Raw genomic sequence first — 18,103 nt, 5'->3', positions numbered from 1 at the left:
TGAAAGTTGTAAGTTGCATACCTTGTGAATGAGCCCTTTTGTCGTGCAAGTTGCATTGTTCATAACAGTACCGCACTTTTTTCATGCAAGAAAGGAATTTTTGCATGAAAAACTTAGTTCTTTTCATAAACCGTTTGCACTGACGTGTACAGAAAAAATTATTTCTTGAAGAGACTGATGTTCTTAATGAAGATTTCATATTATTCACGAAAGTTTTCTTTTCTTCGTTGAAAGTTTCGTTGCACATTATTCGTGAAGATGCACTTTTCGTTAGAGTTGCATAAATAGAAGCAAAATTACTTTCAGATCGAATGTAAAATTATGGCTGTAGATTAAGTAAACATGTTGATAAGTGACGTTATTTTTACCAAGAATTTAGCGAATATTGTTATACTGCGATTTAACTCTTCACTCAGATGTCTATTATGCACTGACCGTTAGCTACGATGTCGTAGCCTCAGCTTGATTTGTTGTGGTTGAGGCTACGAACTGAGCCCATATCATGTAATTGAGCACAAAAAAAATCACTAAAGTCAGATAAACAAACAGTGCAGAAATCTACTACATAAGTATAATCTTGTTGTGAAGGAAGTTTAGCTTAATTTTAATTTATTAAGCCCTTACACGATAAAATAAATTGGCATGGTTACACTAACCTCAACGTGTCCGCCATGACAGATAACGCAAGACTCTCGCCGTGACCCCTTTTCTCCTTAAGGCTTGCCAGACCAGTTTTGGATATTCTACGCTATGTTATTATCAATCAAGTGGCAAATAATGGCTTCTTGGTGGAATTTCAAAGTTGCCGACAAACCGTATTTACTTTTAATGCGCAGAATTTCTTACTCAAACCGCGCCAAATTTTTGCTACGATTTGTTTACGTTTCCAAACAAGGCATCAATGTCCTTATATGGCTGACAAACAAACGAGGCTGAGAACGGAAGTAATCATTATTTGAACTAATATGGCGGACGATCTAAACGAAAATATCGGATAAAAAAAGGTAAACAAGATTTTACAACTATTTGTACAATGATTTTCGATACTTCCGGTATTAAATAAGAGGACTGCTCAATTTATTGGATTATATGCAAGGAATATGTTCAAATTGTTGACATTAGGCTAAAAGAGCGCCGGGTGTGATTCACACCTGGCTTGCTCCATTGACACGTATATGCTTATGTTAGTACCCTGTCCATAAGGTAGGATTAAGTGTACTAATATTAGTACTAACTGACCGCGTGCAAGTGATAACGGTTGTTACATTCACACGCACTTGATTTTGGGGAAACTAATGTGTACACTCACCATATATGGTGAGTGTACACATTCGTTTCCCCAGAATCAAGTGCCTGTGGTTACATTGAATATATTCATATTAGCGTCTAATAATCGTAATCATCTGGGAGGCTTGAGGCAGGCAAATTAACCATCAGAAAAGGAAACGGCGGTATGGACGTGGTTTCATAATTCCTTGCAGACACCAGTAAGGCCCAACACTCCAAAATGGACGATTGTGTTGCTGGGTAAGTGTCTTATTTTGTCTCTTTGTGCCTCTTCGTTAAAACAACATATCGGTTGTTGTCCATAATTATTTGGCTGTTTGGTATACTTGATCTTGTTATTACTTTGTGGTTTATTCTTTCGGAATAGTTTTGTAGTTTTGTGATTTTCCAATGCAACATACACTGCAATGAACATTACACAAAACATTTCTTTGTTTTCAGTTATGTGTGCAAACTACTCAGTGATATTTATAAATTTAATATGTTCTTTTTAATGTTGAGAATGTTATTTATGTTAGTTACAGTTTGTTGTTACCATTCGTTTGATATACTTGATTTATTTATTTAAAGTTACTTTTAGTTTACATGTCAGTACTTTGAGTCTACAAAGGATTTCTGCATAAAAAATAAATAAATAGAATCAGTATAATAAATAAATGTAAAAAGTAATGTTTTCGTTCAGTGTGGATCGTGGGAAGGGTTACAAGCGGGTTACGATGTTTTATTTAAAAAGATTGTAACTGTTACGACTCAATGGTCTTAAACTAAGTAACAGAAAGAAGCAAAACCATCAAATTTGTAAAACTTAACAAATAATTTAATTCTCTGACTTATAAAATCAAAATTTAAGACGAACTTACATTATTGGGAATTAAATCCAAAATAAACATAAACAGTTCTATCACAAGTCCAGAAGAACAGAATATTCTCTATAAATTCCAGGTCTTCGAAAGTGCTGACGTTCCAATATCTTTAAATATGATGAAGTGTCAACAGTCTTGATGTATCACAGTGGTATTGTCTAAAACTCACAATAATCCCAGAATGCTATTTTAGTACAGAGTCAATGAGCACTTTGTAATCCTACAGCATCCTATAAAATTATATATAAACACAACATTAAATACGTCTGGAGACTGATATTAAAACAAGACCTTAGGACATGAATGAATGAATTGTACACATTTCCTGCATTTGTATGGGAAAATATGAACGAGTTTTGGGATGGAATACTGCACGACCTTGGGAGTGCAGTATATCATTCCGACAAAACGAGTTCATATTTTCCCATATAAATGCAGCAACCTTTTTATTATAAGCTCATTTTTTATTCTACCTAAGGTTTAATTATATAAACAAAATGCACTACAAGAAACAACGTAAATGAATGAATGCCGTATTCCAAACTAAATACACAAGCGCAGATTTGTCATTACACAATGACATCATTATTAATGCGCGCTTAACTCCGCCCAGATAAATTTGAACTTAGTCGCGCGCTCGACATAACTTTCGAAAGAAAATGGCGTGTCTAGTTAAAATTGAAAATTGCAGTCATATTGTGAATGAATGCGCATTGCAACAACTTTTCCATTTGATCTGGAATGAATATATTTTGGTATTTTGTTTCGATTCGACGAAAGTTTGTGATTTTGGACTGGATTCATCTGTGCAAATTATACATGAAATACATCGGATTGAAGTGGCGCGGGAGAAGCGTGTTTACATCTGCAAATGTGTTTCTGTTTCTGTCACTGAATGTTTGAAATCATAATGTGGGAAAAATACGAAGTCTTTCAATTGCAATTATCAAAAAGACGCTATGGAATTTAATGCTTATTTCATTTTAAGTGCATTAAGGAGGATGCAATTGCACTTATCACTGAAATTACAGCAGAATTTCGAAACGTGTAATCCAGATTGAAAACCTATGACACGGCTCATGTAAATCGGATTTGCAGAATTAAGAAAATACATTTTGAGGAAATTCGGGATGTAAAACTGTAAGTACATTTTATTTTGCCATTCTTATCACCTGCTAAAGAAGAGAGTATATGAATTGTCACTTGTATGTTATTTGTTAGGACCTTATCTTCCGTCTGTTATATAATGTAGCTAGCCTAAATCCGTAACATTGTATCAACGCGGAATGTGCCAAAACAGCTGGGTTTTTTGGCAGTCCACGAAACATGTTTTAGTCCATTCAGAAACAAATTTAAACAACCACAACGTAAAGAGCCTCTTACGCGAGTGTACATGATTTATGTACAAATCCAAAGTGCTGGCGTCTGCGTCCATTGTTTGTTTACAATAGAAAGTAGTTGCTTTATGCACGTGAATGCTATATGTGTACTGTCGCGCGAGTTCAGTATCGGGTAATTTTGAACGATTCTGAAAATGTAAAGTTAACGAGGAACAAAAATGAGCATATAATAAATACCCTTACGACTCTACATTGCAATATTTTCTTACTTGATCTATGTCGCAATACCTCCCACGTGACATATTTCACAATATCTCACGTCGTAAAAGAATCCACATGACTCAATCATCCATTGGGAAATTACCCCAAACTTGTCAACAGGTTTATTATCAACATTGATTTCAAAACTTGAAAAACACCTATTTATAGCTCATATGCAATTTTATCCTTTTATTTCTGCTAATTTTAACCTGTCGTTTGATTTTGTCAAACCGTTATTGAAAAAAATATGCCGGTTCACAGATGATGAAAAGATATTGAAAGAAATTTTTTATATTGGAAAAATATAAAATAATAATACCATTGATACTATTGTATTAAAGAAAATGACTGAACTTTTTGTTGAAAAGAGAATTGTTTTTCATTATTTAAGAAAAGATTTATAATGCTTAAACACGAGTAGGCTATTTTATAATTTATGCAGAATCTCAACCTTTTTTTATATAGAAATATAAAGAAATATTTCATGACACAGATGGAAACATTCTCCAGTCACGTAGCCACTTGTAACAATGCAAAATGTTTCCATTGGAAATATGTATTTACATTTACTAGAAGAACGTAGTTTTATGACATATTGTTAAGGCAAATGACTTTTTTCCCCTCATTCTGTTCCACTACATTACTACGGTGGAAAAAGTTTTGTTGTTGAAATTTTACCCTAGTTTTAGGACAGCGACTTTTTACAAGTGTCTACAGTAAACATAATGCTTCAAACTGTGTATTTTGTCAAATTAAAGACTGTTTTCGTACGAAAATAATCAGATTTTTATGTTCGTGGACACATTTCTTGCGCGAATTGATACCATGAACATCTTTGGGATGGCGGTGTATTATAAAAATCACAGAACGTCGTATATGACAGACTTAAGAGCGTAACTCATTCCAGCAGAAGGTTCTAATGATTTTGAGTTTACCCGTATGGATTTTAGTTCGTTAATGTCTTTCTTTCTGCATTCAAACGTGAATTGTTTAACCTTGGCAAGCTTGCAGTCTTGTTTGGTAGCAGACGATGCACCCAAATTCCAACTATCACGTACTTTTGAATGCATCCAACATTCATCTACCACAGGTTTTTCAATCGTTTCCAGACATGATTATGATTGTAATGAGAGCTAAAATCGCTAACTAAACGATTTGTTACTATTTTTAATCAGGTGTTTGTCCCGAATAACTTGTACCATTTGCGGTGGAGTTTAACAGGTATACGATGCTAAACGGGTAGCACTGATTATCAAATAGAAACAAGTAATGGAAGTTCGGCTACTGCCATGTAATAATAATAATAATAATAATATCTTTACTGAAAGAGGGTAACTCAGTTAGCATATTCAAATAATCTCCTTTGATGCACTCTACTAAACATGTCTTCATGCAAGTTTTTCTCAATCTTTCTTTCATGAAAATAACTATTTACAAGTAAACACATCCACCAAAAAATACAAAAATACATTATGAAAGTAGGGGGATTTAACTGCATATATAAATATTTGTCTCATCTCTCCAAAAACTGTTTCGAAAATGACTTTCCTGAAGATCTTCTAGTTTACATAGCAGTTAATGGTCAATTCTGCTTAGCTGTCCTGTTGTGCATATTTAATTTGTATTATGTGTATGACGTTTTTCCATAATTGAGGATAGGAGTTTGGACTTAGCTGCTTAAGGTCATGTAGGGTAAATAGCCTTGATCCAAGAAACGAATTTATGTTTACAATTTAATAGAAATTTCCAGTAAGATGACCCTAATCTTGGTCCTTTTATTGTGACTTAGGTTTTTAGATTAGGATTGTTTATATTAGAATCACTCATTCCTATCTTAACATCCAAAGTGGAATCATTCTTTTAGTTGTCAGTTTTAATTAGAGAGGTATAATGTTTTAAATTATTCATTCGAATTATAAAGTGCTCTTTGACTTTATCACTGACTCTATTTTTGGATTATTGTCGACTCATGTTGAGTCATTTTTGATTATATCGTTTTGACACATTAAGACTGTTGGCACATCAACACCATTTCAGTCTTTTAGTACATCAGCATTTTTAAGACTGGAATATATTCGGAACACCAATGGGATTCTTTCGGAATATTCTATACTTGTGAAAGAGCTTTTGGGATTATTTTGGATTTAATCCACAATACTGTAAGTTCTTTTTAAACGTTCACTTAGTATCAATGGGAAGTAATTTTTTGTTGAATTTTTCTAAACTTGTTGGTTTACTATCTTTTCCGTTATTTGTTTTAAGACAATATAGTTATAACAGAAAATTGGAAGGCTGGTTCGGGATACAAATTTCTTTGAAATAATTCAGAAATCTTCAACTTGTTTTAAAAGGAAGTTAAATTCATTTTGTTTCGGAAGATTTTTAGTCCTTGGTATTTGAATTTCACATATGTGAGAAATCTTTGGTGAAACCAACACGCTTGCAAAATGTCAGCTAAAGTGGAGAACTTTATTTTAAATCCTACCCATGAAGGGTTAGGGACCTTGCTAAAGGACGAGTGGCTCCAGGCTGCTAAGCGGTATAATCATTCTGAAGTGGAGGTTTCTTTAACAAAGCAAGAAATATAAAATATTTTGGTCCATTATTTGGTGGAAAAGAATTTTGTGGATAAATGGGCTTTGGGTTTTATTAAGAAGTCTCTGTCTTACTCTGACATGAAATTAAAAGAATTGAAATTTAAAAAAACACAGATGGAGTGACGAAAGACTCAGCTTCAGAATGAAATGATGGAAATCCAAAATCAGACAGAGAGAGAGAGAGGAATATAAATATAACTTCAGAAAGAGAAAAGAGAATGAGAGAGTGAGAGAGAAATGCAAATTCTGACGCAAAGAGAAAAAGAAGAGAAGGAAATGCATACGCAGAGAGAATACAGTTTCAGGTTTTGATGTTACCAGAAATATTAGGTTAGTACCCCCTTTTAATGAAAATGACGTAGATAAGTACTTACTCATTTTGAGAAATTTGCTGAAAATTGGAAGTGGCCAGAAGAGCATTTGACTTATTATTACAAAGTGTACTTATTGGCAAATCTCGAACAACAAAGTGCTAATTATTTTGTGGTTGAGGAATGCATCTTGGAGGGTTAAGAGCTGGTATCTGAGACATTTCGACATAGGTTTACGAGCTGTAAAAAAGAAACTGGACAGACTCATGTCGGATTTGCAAGGGAAAAGAACAATTATTGGAAAGGTGGTGCTCAGCCAAAAATGTTATAAATAGTATAATAACACCAGACAGTTGGTGTTAGTTGAAGAGTTAAAAAAATTGCATCCATAATGACGTCAAGACCTACATTGATATGCAAAAGGTCGAAATATTAGAAAAAATGCGCCAGTACAGCCGACAATTATTCCTTAACTCACAAAGTTTCATTTGTCAGAAAGTCTTCCTCCGAGCAGTATTTTGGTTAAAAAAAGTCTCAGTCTCATATGAGCACTGCAAAATCTCAATCCGGCGCAACGTTTAGGAATCAGACTTTTGATAAGACTGATCAGAAATCCATATCTCTTCCTACGTGCACCTATTTACCTATTTTAAGAAGAAATGGTTCCTTATTTATGTATTGCTACAGATTAATAAAACAAGCAACATAAGACAGAGATATGCAAATCCTCTTATTTCAAAAGGTCAAGGTCATTTATTGAAACCAATATATTTGTTGGGTCAAACAAATCTCAGTCTGCTTTTGTTATGAAGAATTAAGAAGTAGTCATGTCGAAAGGTTCTATATCACTTAATGGTAATTCTGTTTAGCCTATTTCTACTAAAATATTAAGGGACATATGAGATTCTCAGAGTCTTTTGTTTTCAGGTACTCTGCTTTTGTGTGAGTAGCCTTCTTCTGAGTGAAAGTGCTCTTATTCAAGGAGAAGAGTCTTTATAAATATTCCTTTCAACTGTGTAAAGTTCCCATCAGACTTAGTCTCAGATATAGACCCTGGACAGTCGGAACTGTAATTTCTTTAGCCATCGAGGATATCCATTTATTATCAGGCATTGACCTAGCTGGAGATAAGGTTGTGGTTAATCCACTTGTAATTGACAAGCCTTGTTTCCACCAAAATATTGATTCAAATGAAAACGAAATCTCTTATTTATGCCTGCTTGTGCATTTAATAGAGCTCAGAAAAAAATAGGAGTTCTAGAAACTTTGATTAGGAACGTATTCGTTTATCTGACACATTTATCTGTCAGTCTTTTGATTCGGTCACTTTTACTCCCGTTATTGACCAATCACAGTGATCATCTTTTCACTTCTCATTCTCTTTATTCTAACTAGGGTGACAGAAGACAATCACTCATTGTCGAGCAGGAAAAGGATCATGAGATCTCTTGTTTGTTTCAGAGCGCTATTAGTGAAAATGAAGTCACATAATTACCTGTTTTATATTTTGTTAAAAATGGGGTCCTTATAAGAAAATGGAGACACACGAGATCACTTTGGTGCTTGCTCTTTTCTGTTATATAGTTTAAAAACATAGAGTCATAACAATACAATAAGGCTATTCTGCAAATAGTATTATACTTTGTCATTAAATTTTTTATTTTATCAGGCAGTAGAGTTTACACCAGTACAATACTTTGTCATTAAATTTTATCAGGCACTTAGTAGTGTTTACACCAGTATTGTACTTTGTCATTAAATTATATCAAGCATTTAGTAGAGTTTACACCAGTATTATACTTTGTCATTAAATTATATCAGGCATGTAATAGTGTTTACACCAGTATTATACTTTGTCATTAAATTTTATCAGGCATGTAGTAGTGTTTACACCAGTATTATACTTTGTCATTAAATTTTATCAGGCATTTAGTAGAGTTTACACCGGTATTATACTTTGTCATTAAATAATATCAAGCATTTAGTAGAGTTTACACCAGTATTATACTTTGTCATTAAATTTCATTCGGTACAAAAGTAGAGAGACCTTCATACAACGAGTATATATATCTTTCTTTTTTACAAATGTTTTTAATGTGCTAATATATAAAATGAAAAACAAGTCAGTGGTAAGGTGATAATTTGAAGAGTAACATTACTATAAATCCCAGAATTCAATTTTGAACTCGTTTGCTTCTTAATACGTAGGCTTAAAAGTCTGCATGTACATTTTTAAAAAAAGGATTTTACTGAATCAGCAGGTCGAATGTGAGCAGGAAGTGAGTTCAATAGTTTAGCCCCTAAATACTGTTAACTTTCCTTGGGCTGTTCAATGCAAGGTTTTGTCTCATCTTTCCAAAATTTTGAATTGTTCTGAACATTCGATATTAGATCATATTGAGAAGATTTTTATTGAATATCTCTAGTCATGTACTTTTGAACATTTAAAAACCAAAACTGGTCTATTGTGACGTATAGTCTAAACCATTATAAATCTGTAAACAAGTATGATGATGATGTATCGATGACGACATAGCAAAATCAACAAAGCTGCTAGTTTTTGAAACTCTTTAACAATTTCCCCATATTGCTAAACAGTAGTCAGTCGTTGGAAGTATATTAGCATTATGGTAAAGTAGAGTCCATTGTCAGGTGCTTTTGTATTCTATTAAGTAATTAAATTGCAGATGTGAGGAACCTACAGGCATGGATTACTTTTTCTTCCCACTTGAAACTTCTGTCAGTGATTACTCTTAATAGGTTCTCGCTGTTTACTTTTTCAACTGCCTCGTTATTAACTGCAGTGATATACCATTCTTTTTTTTTTAAATAGATTTGCAAGTTGTTTTAGATGTTCCCATAAAAGATGCATTTAGTCCGATCTTTACCTTTAACCATCGTTTTTTGTTGTGTCCACTCCTCGGTTGATGTAAGGTCTAATCTTAGTTTACATTCAACTGATGAAGAAATTGTTGCATGATCTGCAAATATGACTGCTTGTATGTTAAACACAGAGTGGAAGATCATTGATAAAAAACAGAAAGAGGAGGGAACCCAGTACAGAGCCATATGGAAAACCATATATTATATAAAAGGCGATCGAGTGGGCATTCCGTTAGAAACTCTTTGCTTCCTGTCACTTAAATATGAATTAAACCAATAGTTTGGTATTGTGACGACATTTTTAACAGTATCTCTAACTTAGGAGAATATCATGCAAAACTAGATCGAAGGCTTTCTTAAAATCTAGAAATATCATGCCAGCTAGGTTTCCATTATTCATTTCTTCAAGCCATTGATCAGTTAATTTAGTGAGAGCTGTGTGAAATGACTACTTTTTGTGAAAGTCTGACCTTTTCTAGCGGAAAAGGGAAACGGTATTAAAATCGTGATAAACCTATCTCGCTACATGTTTTTCAGATTTTTTTAATTGATTTGGAAAGACACCTGAAGTAATACCGAGTTTAATCAAGTAGGTAACAGATCGTGCAGTAACTGGTGCTGATAACTGTAGGACTTTGGTCGTCCCACATCATCTGTACCACACGACGTTTTTGTGTTGATTTTGCTAAGAATGTAGAGCACTCACTTTCACCCACAATATCTAGGGCAAACTGGAGATCATCAGGAACTGTAGCCTTTATAAGAGTTAAGATGTGGTTTAAGTCTGGGTTACAGCCATTTTGTTTACTGTCAGAATATGTACTTTCCATATTGAAAAAGAACTTGCTAAACGTGTCAGCTGTATCCTGCTCTGAAGAATCAATGCTGTCATAATAACTCAGCTGTCTTGGAAATGGAGTGCTCTTTTGATGGCTTGAGCTCATTCAGGTGTTATCACAAGGAGCTAGAATGTCCTTTTGTCTTTACACCATGTTGCATAGTATCATTTCTAAGATTCTTCTACTAAAATATTTACTTTATTTTGGGGCCCCGAGTGGCCGAGTGGTCTAAAGCGCTCTCCGTCACGGATCACTGCCATCTCACCTCTGTCTGCGTGGGTTCGAGTCTCGGGCTCGGTCAATGTGGATATGTGAGAAAGCTTTCCGGTAGCTTCTCGTGGGTCGGTGGTTCTTTACGGGGTTTTCCCGGGTTCTTCCTCCACCATTAATACTGGCCGCCATGTATAGCCTATCTTGTGCTGAAAAATGGCGTTGAACCCTATAACGATAACAACAACAACTTTATTTTGCCATTTTCTGTTGTTTTTCCATTCTTTATTTTTTAAATTAAATTTATCAGTTTTATATCCTGATTTCTTTGATTCAGAAATTATCTATTTCGATCATTGGTTTTGAACCTATGGGTCGCGACCCAAACCTAGGTCGGGTGCTGTTTTGAGTGGGCTGCCGAGATAACCTTAATACTTTTAAATTTTCTACCGAAGTGGCTTTTTGATTTAGTATTCGATGCTTCGTGAGGCTAACGCGACAAATTTAAACTGGGTCGCTGCCCCAGAAGGTTAACAACCACTGATTTAGGTTGATATTGGTGTTTGACGATTGTTGCTTTTGTTGTTTCATGCTTGTTTAGAACGTTGTTAAAAAGTCCGTACCACACGTGGAACAAATATTTACAAGTTAATACTTGAAGCCTACTTTTTGTAGCTTGCAGCTTGTTTGTAGATATTATCATCTGATGGCACTTCCCCACTAATTACATAAATAAACATCAAAAGGTCACAGTCCTGACATTTTAGAATAGGATCGTCCAGAGAGGGGGGGGGGGTGAAAGGAGGGAGAAAGAGAAGAAGAAGAAGAGAAATTAAATATGACTAAATATGGAAATACAAGTTGTGTAACACACAAGGGCATGCGTGTAATTTTGAAGTTACCTTTGGTAAAAGGTGGTTCATAAAGGTAAATTTTACTCAGCAATCAACTTAAATGTGTCAGTTCGTCAAATGTTAATAATTAATTTGATGGTATACAATGAATTTTTGACATAGACACAATTAATATGACCCTTATCCTGTCTCCATATATCGTATGTATTCTTTCTTTAGGGTGGTCGAATTAGTCGATAAACATATACTTGACTTACCCGAAGGCTAAAACTGAAATCACAACACGATACCTATTTATTAGTGTAGTTTGATGACAGATCGATGTTGTATCAAACAATTGTCTTTTGATGACAGATCGATGCTGTATCAAACAACTGTCTAATGCCACTACTACCCACTACTTCTAATACTATCCTTTGAGAAATAATTTGCTTATGATAGAAAGGAAACAAAATAAAAGTACGCTATTCGGCACATAGGAATAACTAACTATATGTATGTATGTATGTATGTATGTATGTATGTGTGTTTGCGTGTGTGTGTGTGTCATATAGCAATATTTTTTTCGTTTGTCTTATTAACTTTGCTTACACATTTTAGATCTCAGGTAATTTTTGGGACCAACATTTTTTTTTTTAATTGCCGTTGGTTAAACGCCATTTTACAGCACACAATATGGGTCCCCGAGTGGCCGAGTGGTATAAATCGCTGTCCGTTACGGATCACTGCCATCTCACCTCTGTCTGCGTGGGTTCTAGTCTCGGATTCAGCCAATGTGGGTATGTGAGAAAGCTTGCCAGTAGCTTCTCGTGGGTCGGTGGTTCTTTCCGTGGTTTTCCCGGGTTCTTCCTCCACCATTAATACTGGCCGCCATGCATAGCCTATTGTGTGCTGAAAAATGGCGTTAAACCCTACTACAACAACAACAGCACACAATATACATGGTAAGAACCAATGACCCAAAGGAAGCTACAGTCAAGCCTCCTTACATCCCCACATTGGTGGAGCCTGAGACGCGAACCCAGACGGACATAGGTGAGATGACAGTGATTGAAAAAGGCGCGCGCTTAAGACCACTCGGCCACCCGAGGCTCCTCATTAATTTTATACTGTTTAGCTCTAATGGGTCCATTGGGGGCCGAGTGGTCTAAAGCGCTCGCCTTTACAGATTACTGCCTTCTCACCACTGTCCAGGTTGGATAAAGTATCATACTCGTGGGTATCTGAGAAAGCATGCCAGTAGTCTCCCGAAGGTCTGTGGTTTTTAATCGGGTTTTTTACGGGTTCTTCTTCCTCTGCATATACTGGCCACTATGTGAAGCTGACCATATGATGAAAAAACAACAGTAACTACAGTCTGGCTTTTACGGTTTAGGACAGCAATGTGGATTTAAATAGACCTTTTAATGGAAAAAGTGCCCTTGGACGCTGATGCAAAATTTTGGCGGAAAAGACTGTTTTTCCTGGAAAAAGTACATGTATAATCTTAATGAACAATTTTTCATAAAGATTTATGTTTTTTTTCGAGAAGAACGAAGACTGATTCCAAACAGGTTTCTGAATGAAAAATCCATCTCGTGAAAATTGTATAGCCATCACTAAAATTGTATGATCTTTGTGAAGATGTGAATTTAACATGACGAATGATGGCTCATGAAAACAAATTTCCTCATGAACATTTTCCCCCAGCTTTTGACAGTTTCATTTTGACATTTATTTTTTTGAAGAAAAAAAAAACATTTTTCATGAAGAAAAGTCAACCTTTTCGTGAAGCATCTTGTCGCAAAGAAACACTATGTTAACGACATGAATGACATATCAACATCACTACGTTACAAATATATGGAAATAATTAGACAATAAAATATATGAGATAGAGAGAGGACGAGAGATTCGTCCTTCTGAAGACGATAGGTGCATTAATAATAATGGTATTAACAAATAGAATCTATGAATCTAATATACAAACATGCTATTGACTGCTATGAAGGAAATATAAAATACCAACGTTTCTTTTAAGTAGATATACGGAAGTATTTCAGGCATGACGGGGAAACGCTGTATTGTCACGAGTGGCTGTTTCCACTTCACGAGTGAAATAATTTCCGCCTATCTACTCAAAAACCGTACTACATCGATAAAATGAAGTTCTAATGTTTACAATAACTCCGGGACAGGAACTTTTAAAAAACTTAATTTGTTCTTTTCATGCTTCTAATTGCGTATTTTGTCAAAAGTACGACTGTTTTCGTACGAAAATGAAAAGAATTTTATTTTTGTTAATACATTTCAAGCGTGGATTGATATTTTTGTTGGGGTAGGGTAACTAAACACACAACAGAGCGATTATATCCGACATAGCGTGACATCTTTAAACAAACGATTTTAATGATTGTGAGTTTGCTTGTAAGTATTTTCCTTCTTGATTTAGTTTATTTCTATATTCAAACGTAATTTTTGTTGTGGCGTTGCAGATTTGTAGTCTAGGTCGATATCAGGTGCTGTATCTAATTTTCGATTGTCACTTAATTTCTGTTTGCAGTCAAACTAATCAATGACTGATATATCCATCGTTTTTAAATACGATTGTGATGCTAGCTAAAATTACTAGTAAAAATTGGATTACTATATTTAGTCACGAGTTTTTTTCTTCTCTCAAACAACTGTGTACCGTTTGTCGTAGAGTTCCACAGTTATACAATACTGTATGGGTAATTCATAGCAACAGTATTATGGTATATAATACCGTATGGGTAAAACGTAGCAACAGGTGATGCAATTCAGTCACTGGCAATTTCCATGATTCCTGTAGAAAACTAATTATAAAAGGTTAATACTTGAATTCCACTTGCTTTGCTGTTTCGAGTTTGTTTTTCAACATTTATTGATCGCACCTTATTGATTGCACAAATGTACTATAGAGGGTCTACAGTTGACACATTTCAAGATCTGCACACCATGACGTGGGAGAGAGAGAGATTACAAAAGTGATATCGACACTGTTGCGATATTTTTTCCCAATGATGTATTTTTCAGTATGAAAGATATAATAAAATTGTTCTAGTGTGAATCGTAACTTACGATATAATACGTGTTTGGCACAGCAGAGGCAGAAATGCGATGCAAAAGATGTTTACATCGGACAATACCTTGAATTCGGCAGACGACAGATGTTTCAATAAAGAATTTCGCGCGTGGACGTTCTTCCAGCTGCGTCTTTAAAATGGAATAATGTACACACATGTCGCTAAAATTTAAGCATTAATTCTAGTACGTTTTGTAGTTGCCCTAAGTACGATTATAAAGCTTTTTAAATTTATATTTGTTAACAGGTGAACCGTACTAAAATATAGGTAAATGTGCACGAAAAGCTACAAACGATGCTATATATATATATATATATATATATATATATATATATATATATATATATATATATATATATATATATATATATATATATTAAGACAAGTAAAATTTCAAAACATTGTAGGATTGTACCACTGATAATCGAAATGGTATTGGTGTTCTATTGTTCAATTTTTGGTGCTATTCTCAAACACATCAATGCAGTAATAAAGAATATACAAAACTTGCCACGTATTCATCTTTAATGTCATAAGATGATTTTGAATAATATAATAATAACTGCGAAATATGTCGCAGGCATTCGCTTAATATTAGACCAATGCTGAGCATTTCTTTTACGCTTTCTAGGATCTACACACGCAGTTAAAGTAGGGAATGCATTCCCGCGTTAAGAAGCCATATATATTTAGTGATAATAGAGGTAGTACCTGACCGGTACACTGTCAAACACCGTTAAAATATAATTTATATGAGAATTTCATTACAAGCAAACTTTTATATTAATTTTTTTTTGCCATTAGAGTATTGGTCATGTACGTAGGTAAGGTAAGTCCCTAATACGAATATGCATGTACGTAGGTATGGTAAGTCCCTAATACGAATATGCATGTAGATATCATTAATATTTGTTAGCAGATCTGACACTGACAGATATATTTTCCTATATGCGATACAGGTACCAATAATACTGCTTATAATTATTATTATTATTATTATTATTATTATTATTATACAGTAGCAGTGTCTCATATGTCGGTCTTTATTCCGGTGGGTGGGGAAGGAATATAACATTATGAAATTTACTAATTTGTCCCATCCCAGCATCAGAGAACTCGGTTATTACCTTAACTGAACAGTCTGATCTGAACTATCTTACTGAAGAGTCTCACCTAGACCATCTTACTGAAGAGTCTCATCTAGACCATCTTACTGAACAGTCTCATATAAACCATCCTACTGAACAGTCTGATCTAGACCATCTTACTAAAGAGACTCATCTAGACCATCTTACTGAAGAGACTCATCTAGGCCATCCTACTGAACCTTCTCGTCTAGACCATCTTGCTGAACAGTCTCATCTATACCTTCCTACTGAACAGCCTCATCTAGACCATCTTACTGAAGAGACTCATATAGACCATCTTACTGAAGAGTCTCATCTGGACCATCCTACTGAAGAGTCTCATCTAGACCATCATACTGAACAGTCTCATCTAGACCATCTTACTGAACTGTCTCATATAGACCATCTTACTGAACTGTCTGATATAGACCATCTTACTGAACAGTCTCATCTAGACCATCTTACTGAAGAGTCTTATCTAGACCATCTTACTTAACAGTCTCATCTAGACCATCTTACTGAACAGTCTCATCTAGACCATCTTACTGAAGAGACTCATCGAGATCATCTTATTGAAGAGTCTCATCTAGACCATCTTACTGAAGAGGCTCATCGAGACCATCTTACTGAAGAGTCTCATCTAGGCCATCTTACTGAAGAGTCTCATCTAGACCATCATACTGAAGAGTCTCATCTAGACCATCATACTGAAGAGTCTCATCTAGACCATCTTACTGAACAGTCTGATTTAAACAATCCTACTGAACAGTCTCATGTAGACCATCTTACTGAAGAGTCTCATCTAGACCATCCTACTGAACAGTCTCATCTAGACCATCCTACTAAAGAGTCTCATCAAGACCATTGGACTGAACAGTTTCATCTAGACCATCTTACTTAACAGTCTCATCTAGACCATCTTACTGCAGAGACTCATCGAGATCATCTTATTGAAGAGTCTCATCTAGACCATGTTACTGAAGAGACTCATCGAGACCATCTTACTGAAGAGTCTCATCTAGACCATCTTATGAAGAGTCTCATCTAGACCATCCTACTGAACAGTCTCATCTAGACCATCTTACTGAAGAGTCTCATCTAGGCCATCTTACTTAACATTCTCATCTAGACCATCCTACTGAAGAGTCTCATCTAGACCATCTTACTGAAGAGTCTCATCTAGACCATCTTACTGAAGAGTCTCATCTAGACCATCTTACTGAACAGCCTCATCTAGACCATCTTTATGAAGAGTCTTATCTAGACCATCTTACTGAAGAGTTTCATCTAGACCATCTTACTGAACAGTCACATCTAGACCATCTTACTGAAGAGTCTCATCTAGACCATCTTACTGAAGAGTCTCATCTAGACCATCTTACTGAAGAGTCTCATCTAGACCATCTTACTGAAGAGTCTCATCTAGACCATCTTACTGAAGAGTCTCATTTAGACTATCTTACTGAAGAGTCTCATCTAGACCATCCTACTGAACAGTCTCATCTAGACCATCATACTGAACAGTCTCATTTAGACCACCTTAATGAACAGATGTCTGCGCCTTTTGTTTTCCTCAGCGACTTTAATGGCCAACATACACGTTGGGACTGTAAAGATATCATTCTGAGACTAAAGAAGACAAAATATATTTTCTCAAAACACAGTCTTTGCCTTTTTAATGATAAGTCACATAACTCCTTGTATTCTGACACAGGATCATACTCCTCCTTATATTTTACTCTCTGCAATCCATCCTTTTTTAAGTGTCTTCTCTTGGGACGACCTGTATGGTAGTGACAACTTTCCAATATATTTAGGAATCTATATTCCCAAATCTCAAGGGATAGGGTCGAGATGAAAATTGAATAAGGTAGATTGGAAAATACTTCGATCCTTCTGCGAGTGGAAAATGACAGTTGAGCGTTTTGACAATATAGTATATCCATTTATCCTTTTTTACAAAGGTGCTTAGGATAAAGTACCAAATAAGTATAGGATTTCTAAACGTGTCAGGAAGCACTAGTTTGATAATGCGTGCAAAGACACCAACAGGCGACGGAAAAATGTCCTTCAACATTTCAATGGCAATTCGGCTACTGAAAATCTGAATAATAACGGTATATAGGATGCAAAGCTTCTCGTACCAAGAGAGAGAGAGAGAGAGAGAGAGAGAGAGAGAGGAAAGCACGGAAATCTAGTATTTCTAGGTTAAACACCCTCCTCTTTTAAATCAGTATGGCATATGGTATGAAAATTTATGGCAAAATTAAAATCAGCTTTTTCAGGTATTTAATCTCAAATATATTGTTCGAAATGTTTTTGAATAACCCATCAAAAGATGGTTGTCCTGAAAATTTTTGCCGTATCAAAAATTGAAAAGGTTTCGCTAAATTCCAAATCTGCTATTGCTGAATTTATAATAAACCCTGCACTCTAAGAGAGTTA

At 35.0% G+C, this 18,103-nt stretch overlaps 1 protein-coding gene across 1 annotated transcript in view; it reads left to right on the top strand.

Annotated features, from left to right (window-relative positions):
- Nucleotides 1–1,263: 1,263 nt before the first annotated feature.
- The window catches only part of LOC149801238 (uncharacterized), a 35,703-nt gene continuing 18,863 nt past the window's right edge, over nt 1,264–18,103 (top strand). The window contains exon 1 of the mRNA XM_089954281.1: nt 1,264–1,527. The gene's annotated coding sequence lies outside the window, so the exon portion shown is untranslated. The remainder of the gene's footprint in view (nt 1,528–18,103) is intronic.

The sequence above is a fragment of the Sinohyriopsis cumingii genome, chromosome 4 (genome assembly GCF_028554795.1).
Source record: "Sinohyriopsis cumingii isolate HCF-2022 chromosome 4, ASM2855479v2, whole genome shotgun sequence".
Classification (NCBI taxonomy): Eukaryota; Metazoa; Mollusca; class Bivalvia; order Unionida; family Unionidae; genus Sinohyriopsis; species Sinohyriopsis cumingii.
Note: the sequence above shows the minus strand (reverse complement) of the source record. Positions and strands in the feature narration are given on the sequence as shown.